This window comes from Aquarana catesbeiana, linkage group LG12 (genome assembly GCF_042186555.1).
Source record: "Aquarana catesbeiana isolate 2022-GZ linkage group LG12, ASM4218655v1, whole genome shotgun sequence".
Lineage (NCBI taxonomy): Eukaryota > Metazoa > Chordata > Amphibia > Anura > Ranidae > Aquarana > Aquarana catesbeiana.
Window position 1 is genome coordinate 187,984,877 of NC_133335.1, and position 15,117 is coordinate 187,999,993.

Below are 15,117 nucleotides of genomic sequence, written 5' to 3' on the forward strand. Positions count from 1 at the left end.
GGGCCCTTAGGGGTAAAGTCAGCAGTATGTTTTTTTTGTATCTCATCCTCCTGTACCAGCAAACTCTAGTAAACCATTATAAAAGTTTCCAACTAGGGCACTGGCTCTGTTACTGTAAGAACATTTTATATATTCTACGATTTATAATTTGCTAACAATTTACAGCTCCTCTCAGCACTGGAAGCCAAATACTGTGACATTGCCTGTAACACATTTTAAAGAGCTATCTGCAGAACCAATTTAACATGCTGAACCAGGACAACATTGTTGTTACAATGCAATGCATTTATTTAAAAAAATGCAGCAATGCGGATGGAGCAATAAAAACACCCGTCTGACATTACCCTAAATATCCTGATTAGACTTTTTTTTTTTTTTTTTTAAATTCTCTTATTTTTTTGGTCAAGGCAACACATTACAAAAAAAAAAACAAAATGCAATAAAGGACGTTAGAATTGTTTGGTAATGGCAATTTCAAAAAGATACCTCTAGATAATTTCATTTTTTGCATGCTTTATTTTTCTTTTCCTCTCAATTTTTTCCATGGTGGCCATTTTTACTAAGGGCAGATTATTCCATCTCCCTTTATTTCCTGGAACTCTGTGTAGAACTCTAAAACTTTATACACACAATGAGAATATTGGACGAACGATCATCCATTTTTTTTTGCTTGCTAGCCTCATATCGTAAATTAAGAGGTTACTTAAGTTACGAAAATTCTTGTATGACAGAGTACAGTTTCGGAATTGATGTAATGCCTTGTATTATAATGTATTCTTTCATTTCCAAGCATGCGTAGACTTGGTCTTTTGATTTTTTCAGCCAAATACTGTACTGTTTAAAGAAAATCTTCATTCTGGTATCGTACAAGAAAAAATGTTGTGTTTGTCCCTGCAGATAATATAGCATCAACTGTCATGATTGGCTCTCGAAAGCTGTGTACTAATGATCGGATTATCGTACAATCTTTTCAAAAGTGGTATTTTTCGTATGATTTTTGGATCGTGTGTACTAGGTTTAGGCCTCCTGGAACATGTGACAGTCAGGGCCGGATTTGCCATAAGGCCACCGAGGCCAGGCCTCGGGGCGGCAGTGGTGCAGGGGCGGCGCCGCTCCTGCGGCGACTTCGCGGCCGCCCCCCCTTTCGGGCTGCTCGTTAAAGATGATTAAGGGCACCGGTGCCCTTAGAAAAGATGGCCGCGAGCCGCCCACTACTGCGCATGCGCAGTTCTGAAGCGGCCGGGCTCGGGAAAACTCGTATGCACTCGGCCGGGCGGCGCATGCGCAGTATCGTGATTTCGTCGCCCGGCGCCATTTTTGAAAAGTTTAAGAAGTAATGTCAGCGGTGCGGCGGCGGGGGGAGAGAGATGACATCTCTCATTGCCAGCACCGCTATTCCGCCCTCCTTCCTCTGGTGGCAGACAGGCAGCATGGCAAGTGACATCAACATCTGGTGGCAGCATGGCAAGTGACATCCACATCTGGTGGCAGCGTGGCAAGTGACATCAACATCTGGTGGCAGCGTGGCAAGTGATGTCTCCATCTGGTGGCAGCATGGCAAGTGACATCCCCATCTGGTGGCAGCGTGGCAAGTGACATCAACATCTAGTGGCAGTGTGGCAAGTGATGTCTCCATCTGGTGGCAGCGTGGCAAGTGACATCCCCATCTGGTGGCAGCGTGGCAAGTGACATCCCCATCTGGTGGCAGCGTGGCAAGTGACATCAACATCTGGTGGCAGCGTGGCAAGTGACATCAACATCTGGTGGCAGTGTGGCAAGTGACGTCTCCATCTGGTGGCAGCGTGGCAAGTGACATCAACATCTGGTGGCAGCGTGGCAAGTGACATCAACATCTGGTGGCAGTGTGGCAAGTGACGTCTCCATCTGGTGGCAGTGTGGCAAGTGACATCAATATCTGGTGGCAGCGTGGCAAGTGACGTCTCCATCTGGTGGCAGTGTGGCAAGTGACGTCTCCATCTGGTGGCAGCGTGGCAAGTGACATCCCCATCTGGTGGCAGTGTGGCAAGTGACATCTCCATCTGGTGGCAGTGTGGCAAGTGATGTCTCCATCTGGTGGCAGCATGGCAAGTGACATCCTCATCTGGTGGCAGCGTGGCAAGTGACATCCCCATCTGGTGGCAGCATGGCAAGTGACATCCCCATCTGGTGGCAGCATGGCAAGTGACATCCCCATCTGGTGGCAGCCAGGCAGTGTGGCAAGTGACATCTCCATCTGGTGGCAGCGTGGCAAGTGACATCTCCATCTGGTGGCAGCCAGGCAGTGTGGCAAGTGACATCCCCATCTGGTGGCAGGCAGAGTGGCAAGTGACATCTCCATCTGGTGGCAGCGTGGCAAGTGACATCTCTATCTGGTGGCAGCGTGGCAAGTGACATCCCCATCTGGTGGCAGCGTGGCAAGTGACATCCCCATCTGGTGGCAGCCAGGCAGTGTGGCAGGTGACATCTCCATCTGGTGGCAGCGTGGCAAGTGACATCTCCATCTGGTGGCAGCGTGGCAAGTGACATCCCCATCTGGTGGCAGGCAGGCAGCGTGGCAAGTGACATCTCCATCTGGTGGCAGCGTGGCAAGTGACATCTCCATCTGGTGGCAGGCATAGTGTCAAGTGACAAGCGATGGTGGCAAGTGACACGCTCAGGGCTCCCAATGATTCTGCATTATGGTGAGTTGAACTATTTCATTTTACATTACAATGTAATGATAGAAATAATGTGTTTCAATCTTCCTGACACCATACCAACCATGGTGCCGGGGATGATTGAGGCACTAACACCAGCAATTGCCCTGAAAAATTGCCCGCGAAAAATTGTTACCCCGCGCGCTTACCCTGAAGTACAATTAAAGCCAGTTGTTTTCAGTGTTCTCGTGTGTGGAGATATGTTTTTAATTGATCTATTGTAGCAGTCATCGATAAAGGACGAGAATGGTGATGTGTGTGTGTGGGGGGGCGGCATTGAAGGACCCGGCCTTGGGGCGGCAAAGGGAGTAAATCCGGGCCTGGTGACAGTAAGTTCCCAAGATGCTGCTGTGAAGCCCTGGCTACATCACCAGTGACTTAAGAAACTAGAAAGTGAAAAAACAGAAATTGTAAGTAAAAGCAAAACTAATGAATGTAAGATGGTTGCACAATGCAGAGCTGTATGTTGCTGTTATTTTTAGTGACAGGGGGAAAGGTTTATTTTAAGGTCACATTCACACACAATTTACAGAGTGTTACCACAATGCACGTTATCACATTGATATACAGTATATACAGTATGTTGCAATGTGGTGATATTTATTTGGAATGCCCCCTAACACACTACATTGATCTCCATTGTAACACACCACAAAATACATATGCATTGGGATGTGTTGCATTGGGAAAAAAAGGGGCTGGGATGGTATAACCTGCCTTGGGATACACTGAAATCCAAACAAAATGGATGGGCAGCCTTAATGCATCGTACATCAGTGTGCAAATACACAAGTTTTAACATAGCTCCCAACTGTCCCTGATTTCGGGGGACTGTCCCTGATTTGGAATAATGTCCCTCTGTCCTTCTTTCCTCCTCATTTGTCCTTCATTTTTGTCTGACATATAAAGCTGTATATAAAATGCACTTTTTATCTTTCAAAAAGTGTTTCTCAGTGCTAAACCTTTCATCCAAATTCTAAATTGCTGCATTTGTAAATTTTAAAAGCCAATATAAAGGAATAGTAGTGGTAAAAAAAAGCCCTTGTGGATTTAATTAACCTTTTTTTTGGTTAATTCTCTTTTAAGGGGGTGTGACGGGGGGCGTGTCCTATGCCTACATACGTTTGCTAAAAGGTGTCCCTCATTCAAATCTCAAAATGTTGGGAGGTATAGTTTTCACACTACAACATTGTGGCTCCAGCCTTCGGCAGCAGCATGTAAATGCTTGACGCAAATCCAATGAAATAATAATATAAAAATAACTGTATATTATTAAGGAAAAAAATAGCAACAACAATAAAAGCATCCTTTTTTGGGGGATAAAAGGCATTGCAAGAGGCTCGGAAAGAAGATGACAACTGTGCAATATTAGTGAGGTTTTTCATTTTTGTTCTTGATAGAATACTGAAGGATTAGAACATCTGTTAGTTTCCTTTTGCTCCTAATGTCCCCATTAGATTTATTTTCTCTAACTTTATGTGCTTGTCTCACCAGCAGAGTACCAGCATGATGACACATAAGAAAAAAATCTCCCTAGCAGAGATACATGCAGCAATAAAACCCCCAAAACTATAGGCTAGAAATCACAGCTACAGTTCCTTTAAATGCTGGCCTATTGTCAGACAGGTATGCTCACAGATTTTTATGTAAAAAAACACAAGATGTCATTTTAGAGCCATTATAAAAATGATGGTGGTAGTGGTCATGCCAAAGAGAATATATCATCAACCAACAAATTGCTGGGTGCAAAAGACCAAGAAACCTTTCTAAGCAAACATTATGGAAACCATTCATTAGATTTGTAGGTTTGCGTGTTTATATTAATTGCTGTTCAGGCATCAAGTGTGCACATTTTTAAGATGTACTTAGTTCTTTTAAATTTATGGCATTCTGCTTGTGACACGTGTCTGGTGATAAGTCTGGTCAAGGACTTTTTTGTGCATGTGTTTAGTGCTAGAGAATTGAACCCATAAAGGATCAAAATCACAAGATGCAATTAAACCAAACCAGTACTGTATTTGTCCCATTCAAGGCAAAGGAAAAGGTTGGCCTAAATGCCACTACCTTTGCTGCTGATACCTTCTCTTTATTCCACTCCTCCTATTCACCTGCTGGAGCCCTTTACAATGCAATTTTTCAGTGAAGGACTGGGCTGGGAGGCTGTGGGGCATTTGCCCCCTGAGCTAGTATAAATAATTGGATTGTCTCTGGTGTCTCTGAGTAGAGATACACTATATTGTCAAAAGTATTGGGAGCGTGCCTTTACATGCACATGAACTTTAATGACATTCCAGTCCTAGTATGTAGGACATTCTGGACAATTTCATACTCCCAACTTTGTGGGAACAGTTTGGGGATGGCCCCTTCCTGTTCCAACATGAGTGCGCACCAGTGCACAAAGCAAGGTCCATAAAAACATGGATGAGCAAGTTTGGGGTGCAGGAACTTGACTGGCCTGCACAGAGTCTTTGGTAAAAGTGTCCTTCGCGCTAAGAGGATAATGTAGTGTAAAATGATGATGATAATAAATTGCAGCAAAATCTAAGTGTTCACAACAACACAATATAGTAATGATATCAAAAAAGTGATTTCGCGCAATGATCAATTGTGTAGAAAATGAAATGGGTCCTAATAGTGTACGTGCAGTGCACTATGGATAAAACAATCTGTGAACAACAAATCTGTGAACAACAAAAAAGTGCACTGTGTGATATATGAACGCTCACTATAGGGACATAATAGTCTCACATATAGCAAATGCTAGAAGTCATCACAAAATAAAAATAAAAATAAAAAATGTGCAAAAACTCCCTAAATTGTGATAATAAAAAACAGTGAAGGGTTATATCACAAAAAGATCTATAGGAAAAAAAGGTAGTTTAAATACAAATAAATATAATGTGAAACAATGGAGAAATTAAAGTCCATATAGCATATCCAATACTGCATAAAAAGTCTCTTGTATGTAAAATAATAGCTGATTAAATATTTTCTATTGAATGACTGGCTGTTGATGTAATTGAATTAAATAACCCATAAAGATTCCATATAGTGACTTCTAGGTATAGTCTCTCAGAACTCTCACCTTCCGGCTGGTAAATATTGGATTTAAAGATAACCAATCTAAAGATGTGATTGCTGATGAGTTCTGTCAGTGAAGCCCGTGGGTCTCTCTCTTGAATTCCTCCATCGTAATCTCCTAAAAATACTCCAATATTGCCACCCCATTGGCGGGGGAGAGAAGGGGGGAAGAAAAAGAGAGGCCTCCACTAGTGTGATAACGTTTAAACATTAAGGGGATGTTTATTAAATATCTAAAATTGGACTCTTACATAAGTGATAGATAAAAAGGCAGAGTGAATAAAATGACAGTCTGGCGTTCTCAGCGCCCTCTCACTTGTCTTCCTGATGTGTGTATCGCTCCGGCCACTCCCTATTCGTTACGACACGGTCACGTGTCTTCATCTGGGGAACCGGATTGGATGTTCTATGCTGATTTAAATAACGAAAAAAACTGAAGTTTTAAAGCCGCCATCTTGGTTGTGGTCAATGTTTAGTAGATGAAGCAGCCATTTTGCCTTAGACCCGGAAGTTTTAATGTCGTCCATTTTCTTGTAGATAATGCCTGATTTTTCTTTATTTGGTGTGTATTTATGGACACGGCCATCTTTTTGGTGGAAAGCTCTTAGGATAACATAAAGTCATTTACCAATAGCTTATTTATATTGTAAATATTGTAAGATAGTGATAGAAAACGGGTTAACGTGCTTTGTTATAACTAGTGTTATTAAACATTGCGATATTAAGATATTAGGTAATGTAAACCGAGTAATAATGAACATAGCAATAATTGGATGTCATAATAAAAATACACCGCTGATAATTAAATAATAGTGTGGGATCAATTGTCCCACATACATTAAGAAGGGGCTGGTTTTACCATACACATGAGAAAAAGGTATGAGAGTGCCCTGAAAAGCTACCAATATTACAGTTAAAAATAGAAATATACTATTTAATAAAAATCTACCAAATGCCAAATAAAATACATTCTAAAATGCTAGATATAAAATTGGCAATAGCAGGATTCACCTAAACATAATACAAATATGTGTATGTTTATGGATCCATAGCAGTAAACATCACAAATCAAAGGGGGGTGTAATGTTAAATCCCATTAAATAAGATCAATAAAGGAGGCTAAGATGAATGATGTGGGAGGATATTGGTTAAAATAATTATATTAAAAATTACTCAAAAAACAATTCAAATCGAACTCTACATTCAGGCCTCTAGGTACAAGAGTCCACAAAGTATGAATCCATTTGGATTCCTTTTGCCTAATACTTCTAACCATATGGCTTCCTCTCCAAGATTTTTTGTATTTTTCTATTCCCCAAAATTGGAGATGTGCGGGATCTTTATTATGAACTTGGGAAAAATGTCTCGAGACATTATGTTTAGGGAAGCCGGATTTAATATTTTGGACATGTTCTTGTATTCTTACTTTCAGTGCTCTTTTTTTTTCGGCCTACATATTGAAGGTTACAGCTGCATTGTAGTATATAGACGACTCCCTCAGTGTGGCATCCTATAAAATCCCTAATGCTGTATGTTTGTCCTGCACTAGTGGCTATAAATTCTTTGCGTATTCCTTGGAATTTTTGCGCATGTCTACATGCATAGCAATTTCGACAGGGGTAAAACCCTTTACCAGTAAAAAATGTATATGTGGGTATAGGGGGAGGTTCGACTACAGATTTTACGACTAGATCTCTGATGGTAGGTGCTCTTTTGTAAACTATATTTGGTCTTTCTGGCAAAATTTTTTTAAGGTCTTTATCATTCTTGAGGATGTGCCAATGCCTCTGAATAACCTTAGCTACATCCTTATGCTGTATATTGAAATCCAATAGTATGCAAGGAGCTTCCTGTTGGAATGTCTTTTTGGGATGGTCATGGAGCATTATTGTCCTATCCATTTCATTTACATATTCAATTTGGCTTTCTATCCAATGGTTGTCATATCCTTTCATCTTGAATCTTTCTCCAATCAGTTTGGCTTGGTTCTTGTAGTCCTCTTCTTTGGTACAATTTCTTTTTATTCTTATGAATTGTCCCTTTGGGATGTTGAATAGCCAGGGTTTGTAGTGACAGTTATCTATTGACAGATAGCTGTTGGCATCTACATTTTTAAAGTGAGTTTTAGTCACTATTTTCTGTCCTTCTAGGCTGATGTTCAAATCCAGGAAGTCCACTTCTTTTTCATCTATTTTCCATACCAAGCTGATGTTTTTGTTGTTCTCATTTAATTTATTTAAGAATATTTCCAAGGAGCTTCTGTCTCCATTCCAGACTATAACTAAGTCGTCTATATACCTTTTATATAGGGAGAGTTCAGGGTGGTGTCTGTATATACCGCCGTCTCTTGCCACTGTGCCATAAATGCGTCTGCCACCCCTGGTGCAAATTTAGCACCCATGGCAATTCCTACTGCTTGCTTGTAGTAGGTTTGATTATGCCAAAAGTAGTTGCACTTGAGGCAAAAATCAAGACACTTAATCAAATATTTTCTTTGTTTACACATTAAGGTACTATATTTTCTTAAAAGCCACTTGGTGGCTGAACATGCATCATGGTGTTGGACTATTGTATAGAGTGAAGTGACGTCCGCAGTGGCCAATAAGGTCCTTCCTTCTAATACTGGTATTGTTTCCAAAAGTTGTAATATATGTTTGGTGTCTTTCAAATATGCTTGGGTTTGTTGGACTGCCGGTTGTATAAAAAAGTCTATGTACTGTCCCATTCTAGAAATTACTCAGTATATACTGCAATATATCTAGCATATCTTTGATCTGAGATCAAAGTTTATTGTTATTCAACATGCACATAGTCAGTTATCACACATGGGGTTTAATTCATTTTTAATGAAGATTGATTATAATATCTTATATTTTAAATAAAAAATTTTTTTATGTTAATTTTATATATATATTTTCTATATTGAAATAATTTATTATCCAGCATCTTTCCATATATGTATGTGACTGATGTTTATAGTATATATGTGTATATGGAGTAGGTAGGCACATGTATATAGAAAGATATTTCTTTTTACGAGCCTTATCAAGATAGTTTACGTAGTGTGGATATTCATTTGCTTACACATATACATGTCTTTTATGTGAGAAACATAGGGGACTCAGTAAAAAACATGAGAGCGGCACAGGCAGTTAGTGTCAGTTCACTCCGCGGCTAAGGTTTACAATGTAAGTTTATGTGATTTAGTGATTGATGTAAGTTGTAACCATGTGTGTCATTTAACTACATAGAATGTATTTATTGGTGATAACATCAGTCCATGTCATTACTTTATCTGACCCCTGTTTTGCACCGCCGTCAAGTTCCCAGCTCAATCCATACAGCGGGGACCCGAGATGTGCGCATGCGCGAAGCGTGGCCTGATAGACGTAGGCGGAATATGCATATAAGGGGTGATTGATGGGGAATGCGGCCTATCCCATGAGTAAGTCAACTTGTGACGAAACATGTCGGGGGCGTGGCCGTGAGACGTGACACACAGCGCTGCTATCCTTACGGAGGGAGAGAGGTTGTGATTACACGGAGGCACGGAGGAACATTCAGGGAGGTGGTGAGATTGAACGCTTTGCGCCGACATACCTCGGGTCCGCCGTGACCATTTGTTGCAGTTTGGTTCCACTACACACAGTTTGATGTGATCTGCACCTTAATTTTGGCTGGTTTTTATCGTTTTAAATGTGAGTGAAATATTAGAAGATTGCAGTGATTTTAATAAAAATGTTAAATTGGTTGACACTATTGGAGCACTTATTATTTCTTTCATGTGGGCCTCATGTTTAAACAATCACCGTGGAAACAACGATTGATCCTATTACCCGGGGGTGGTAAATAAGCGATTTTTGCCGTGCATGAGAGTGCTGGCAAAACTAGTCGGTGAGTGTTATTCTTGAGGGAGTGGAAGCACCGTGCACCAAGGGAGAGGTGGAAGATACACGTTATCACCTGGTTGCATCAAGATTGATCACTTGTTTAGGACACTACCCATCACGTGTGATGTCATGTCATTTTTTTGGACTGATTTTTTGAAAGTGTTGTTATTTTGAATTTTATTTAGTGCATGCTTAGCATGAATATTTTGCACTTTATCACTGGAGAGGTATTGATATTTTTATTTAAAAGATCCACTCATTGATTGTGAGTATCATATACGGAGAGGGTCACACCATCACTGTTTTGCAACTATACATTTAGCACATTTAGTGTGTGGTTTTGAACATTTTTTTCTTTTTATAATTTTGTTTTCTTTCATCCTTTTGAATTTATGTAAATACGGTGATACCTTCAGGGGGTCACACCATCACTGGTTTGAAGCACAAGAATACTTGTATTGATTAACAGCGCCTCTTATTTTTTCTGTGGGTGCCTGTGGGTGGTTTATGACTATACAGGCGCACTAGATTAAATATTTTATATTGGATTTATTTTAAAGGGGCAGCTTCACATTAGCTGTGGTGAGTCGGTTCACCACACATTTTTTCATCTTTTTATACAGATATATGGATTTGTAATTACACCTTCATTTTTACTTTTTAGCAGGCGCGGTGGAGATATTATTGGGTGGCAGGGCGGTATCTCATAATATCTTTACATATACATGTTTTATTTTTACCACCCGCAGCCATGGATGCGTTTAGTTTTCTAGCCAATAGACAACTTAACCCTGAGTCAGTGTTTTCTAATGATCAGCCTATGGCTGAATGTGAAGAAGATTTTTCTACAGTATTTAAAACACTTGAAAACCTGCTTGAAAAACAGGTAAAGACATGGTGGGATTTGTTCACATTTGAACACTACCGTAGAGAAAACCTCATATTCAGGAGCCTAAGGTGGGAAGTTCCACCCCAGGATGGATTGAATGACCAGTCATTCATGAATGAATGGCTGGAATTCTTCAATAAGGTAGGTAGGGAATTACAGGGATTAGTCCTGAAAAGGAAACAAATCAAATTGAGCATGTTGAATGAAAAGATTAAAGTATTGCAGGATAAATTGGAACCCATTAAGGACTCCAATCAGATGAATGAGTTTAATACTAACATAAAGAAGAAATTGGATAAAATTGATAGAGAAACGCAGAAAAAGAAGGTAAAAAAATTTTATAGAGATTCTAATGATTTTAAGACTAATAAAATATATGCTTGGCAAACCACAGTGAACAGCAACATTGAAGATCCAGCGGCCAGTAGTAATGCGGCAGGTGGATCTGTTAATCCCCTATTAAAACCAGAGGTTACAAACAATAATAGAAAAGTGGTTAATAGGGGAGTGGCTGCATTGGAATCAAGAGCGAAAGAGAGAGACCAATATGTGGTGGAGGACCACTATACAGGTGGCCGATATCATTCACCCAGACCCCCCTCACGGGGAAGAGGAGGAAGGGGTTACTACCAATCCCCGAGACCACCATCACGGGGAAGAGGAGGTTACCCACTGGGGTATTATGACCACTCATCCCCCCGAAACTACAGAGGTAATACACCCCATGAGTATAGACAATGGCAACAATACCCCCCTCCTCAGAAGTATCCAGGAGAATATGGAGATGTGCCTCTCTATAATAGGTTCTCACCATTAGAGAGGCATGAACAACCGGAGTATGCTCCTTTTTTAGGACAACGGGGGAGGGGAGGAGGGACACCGATGAGGAATCCCAGTGGGGCGTATCAGAAAGGAGGAGGGAGACAGATGCCCCCCCGAGGATACAACAAAGAGAATATGTACCCCCGAGGAGAAGGAGGGGATGTAGGGCCGGAAGATCCAAAAAACCCAAGAAAAAGACCGAGAGATGTATAAATACGGGTATTTATAACCTTAGTAGTGTTGAGCTCAATCACAAGGAGCTCAACATATTAAACCTGGGTCTTAAATGTGCTCCAAAAAAGGAAATGAATAAATTTGATGTCTATATAGACACACATAAATTTATCAGATTCATGAACATCAAAAAATATTTCCTGAGTCATCCGGTGGTCTCTACAATGAAAGCTGTGATACCAACCAATAAAGTGGATACTGGGTTGAGGAATAGATCTATTTTTAATCCTCAGAACCCAAGCAATAATTTTATAGAAGTATTTAAGAATTTAGTATTTAATGACATTGAAAAATTGGCCCCACGCAAAGGAGTAAATCCCCAGTACATCAGGGAAGGCATTAAATCCTTGGAAGAAAAAAAGGACCTTATAATACGACCTGCTGACAAGGGTGGTGGGGTCGTATTATTGGATAAATCATTCTACCTCAATCAACTGTTAGAGCTACTTGGGGACAGTTCCACCTATAGGAGGGTATCCTCCGATCCCACTGAAGCATATAGATCGCAGTTAACAGCCTTGGTGGAATGGGGCTATAGGATGGATACATTAAACCTGAAAGAAAAAAGGTATTTGGTTCTGAGTGCCTGTAGGATCCCAATTATTTATACCTTGCCTAAGGTACATAAAAATGCACAATGTCCCCCTCCACGCCCCATAGTCAATGGGATTGGATCTGTCACTGCCAGATTGGGGGAATAATTGGATAAATTCCTGCAACCAAGTGTGAAGGCTACCAGAGCGTACCTGAAGGACACTGGAGACTTATTGTCCTTGCTCAATAATGTGCATTTAGAGGCTTCTTCAATGGTATATTTAGTAACGGCTGATGTAGCCTCTTTATATACCATTATACAACATGAGGACGCTGCGTTGGCCCTTAATTGGGCATTGAGCAAAAGGGAGGATATCCCGGTGGTCCAGAAACGTTTTTTGGGACATGTTTTAGATTTTTGCATGTCCCATAATTATTTTTGGTGCAATGACCAATTTTATTCCCAGCAGGTTGGCGTGGCTATGGGAGCCAAATTTGCCCCCAGCCTCGCCAACCTGTTTATGGCTGAGTGGGAAGACAGAAAAGTTTTTAGTCAAAGGAGGCCTCAATTATTATTTTATCGGAGATTTATTGATGACCTCCTGTTTATTTAGGAGGGCACAGAGGAATCTGCTATTGACTTTATACAGGAATTGAACACTAATAATAACAATATTAAATTGGAGCATCAAATTAGTAACCATTCGGTGAATTTTCTGGATGTTACGATAACAAGAGAAGGAAGTGGCCTGAAAACAAAGGTATTTTTTAAACCCACCGATCGCAACAGTTACTTGTCAATAAGAAGTGGTCACCACCCGACATGGATAAGAAATGTCCCGAAGGGACAAATGTTGCGAGTACGTAGGAATTGTACAGAGATAGAGGATTTTCTTGAGCAGGCTGGAACCTTGAAAAATAGGTTCATTCAAAAAGGTTATGGTGAAGAAATATTGGATGGGGTCATTCAGGAGGTGGCAGAAATGCCTAGAGAGCAGTGCCTGATTAAAAAGGACACGGTAGTAAAAGATAATCAACATCAGTTCGGATTTATATCTGGTTTTCACTGCCAATACAAGGATATTGAAGACATTTTTAAAAGGTATTGGCATATTCTATGCGGGGACAGACACCTGGGAGAAGTATTACCCAGCCACCCTAAGTTTATATATAGAAGGGCCCCAAGTTTTGGGGACCTGGTGGTTAAGAAAGTTCTAAACCCACCAGGGCAGAATGACCTGAGATTGGACTTCAAGGGATTTTACTGCTGCAGAAGATGTATTTGCTGTAGGACGGTTAAAGTGAAACACAGAGGGATAAAAAGTGTGACTAATAGGGATGGAGAATCCTTTGACATTAAGGAGTTCAGTACATGTAACTCCTCACACGTAGTATATCTTATGTGGTGCCCTTGTGGCCTTTTATATGTGGGGAGAACAAAGAGGCTTTTAAGGATTAGAATCTCAGAACACCTAACGAACATCAAAAACGGTTATAAGTACCATAGTGTTTCTCTTCATTTTAAGGAAAAACACCAACAGGACCCCTCCTTATTGCAATTCTGTGGGATAGATGTAGTTCACCCATCAATAGAGTGAGGAATCTGTCCCAGAGGGAAACTAGGTGGATATTTCTATTGAAGAGTCTGGCCCCGAGGGGGTTGAATATAGAACTAGACTTAAACTGTTTTATTAATGACTTTTAGTGGTATTTTATTCTTAATCATTTGAGGAGTGAATATTCTTAACTTTGGCTAAGGAATATATCCATATGATGTGAAAGTTTAGGGGGCGGATCGACTGGCCGAGAAAGGAGATACATGCATAGATTATTAGGTATTATTATGGATTGGATATGAATCAAATCTGAGATAGATTAGGATCTATGGGTAAATTCCCCTTAATTTTTATATGCGATTTCTTATATGCGATTATTTATTTATTATTTATTCTTTAGAAATTACTCAGTATATACTGCAATATATCTAGCATATCTTTGATCTGAGATCAAAGTTTATTGTTATTCAACATGCACATAGTCAGTTATCACACATGGGGTTTAATTCATTTTTAATGAAGATTGATTATAATATCTTATATTTTAAATAAAAAAAATTTTTATGTTAATTTTATATATATATTTTCTATATTGAAATAATTTATTATCCAGCATCTTTCCATATATGTATGTGACTGATGTTTATAGTATATATGTGTATATGGAGTAGGTAGGCACATGTATATAGAAAGATATTTCTTTTTACGAGCCTTATCAAGATAGTTTACGTAGTGTGGATATTCATTTGCTTACACATATACATGTCTTTTATGTGAGAAACATAGGGGACTCAGTAAAAAACATGAGAGCGGCACAGGTAGTTAGTGTCAGTTCGCTCCGCGGCTAAGGTTTACAATGTAAGTTTATGTGATTTAGTGATTGATGTAAGTTGTAACCATGTGTGTCATTTAACTACATAGAATGTATTTATTGGTGATAACATCAGTCCATGTCATTACTTTATCTGACCCCTGTTTTGCACCGCCGTCAAGTTCCCAGCTCAATCCATACAGCGGGGACCCGAGATGTGCGCATGCACGAAGCGTGGCCTGATAGACGTAGGCGGAATATGCATATAAGGGGTGATTGATGGGGAATGCGGCCTATCCCATGAGTAAGTCAACTTGTGACGAAACATGTCGGGGGCGTGGCCGTGAGACGTGACACACAGCGCTGCTATCCTTACGGAGGGAGAGAGGTTGTGATTACACGGAGGCACGGAGGAACATTCAGGGAGGTGGTGAGATTGAACGCTTTGCGCCGGCACACCTCGGGTCCGCCGTGACCATTTGTTGCAGTTTGGTTCCACTACACACAGTTTGATGTGATCTGCACCTTAATTTTGGCTGGTTTTTATCGTTTTAAATGTGAGTGAAATATTAGAAGATTGCAGTGATTTTAATAAAAATGTTAA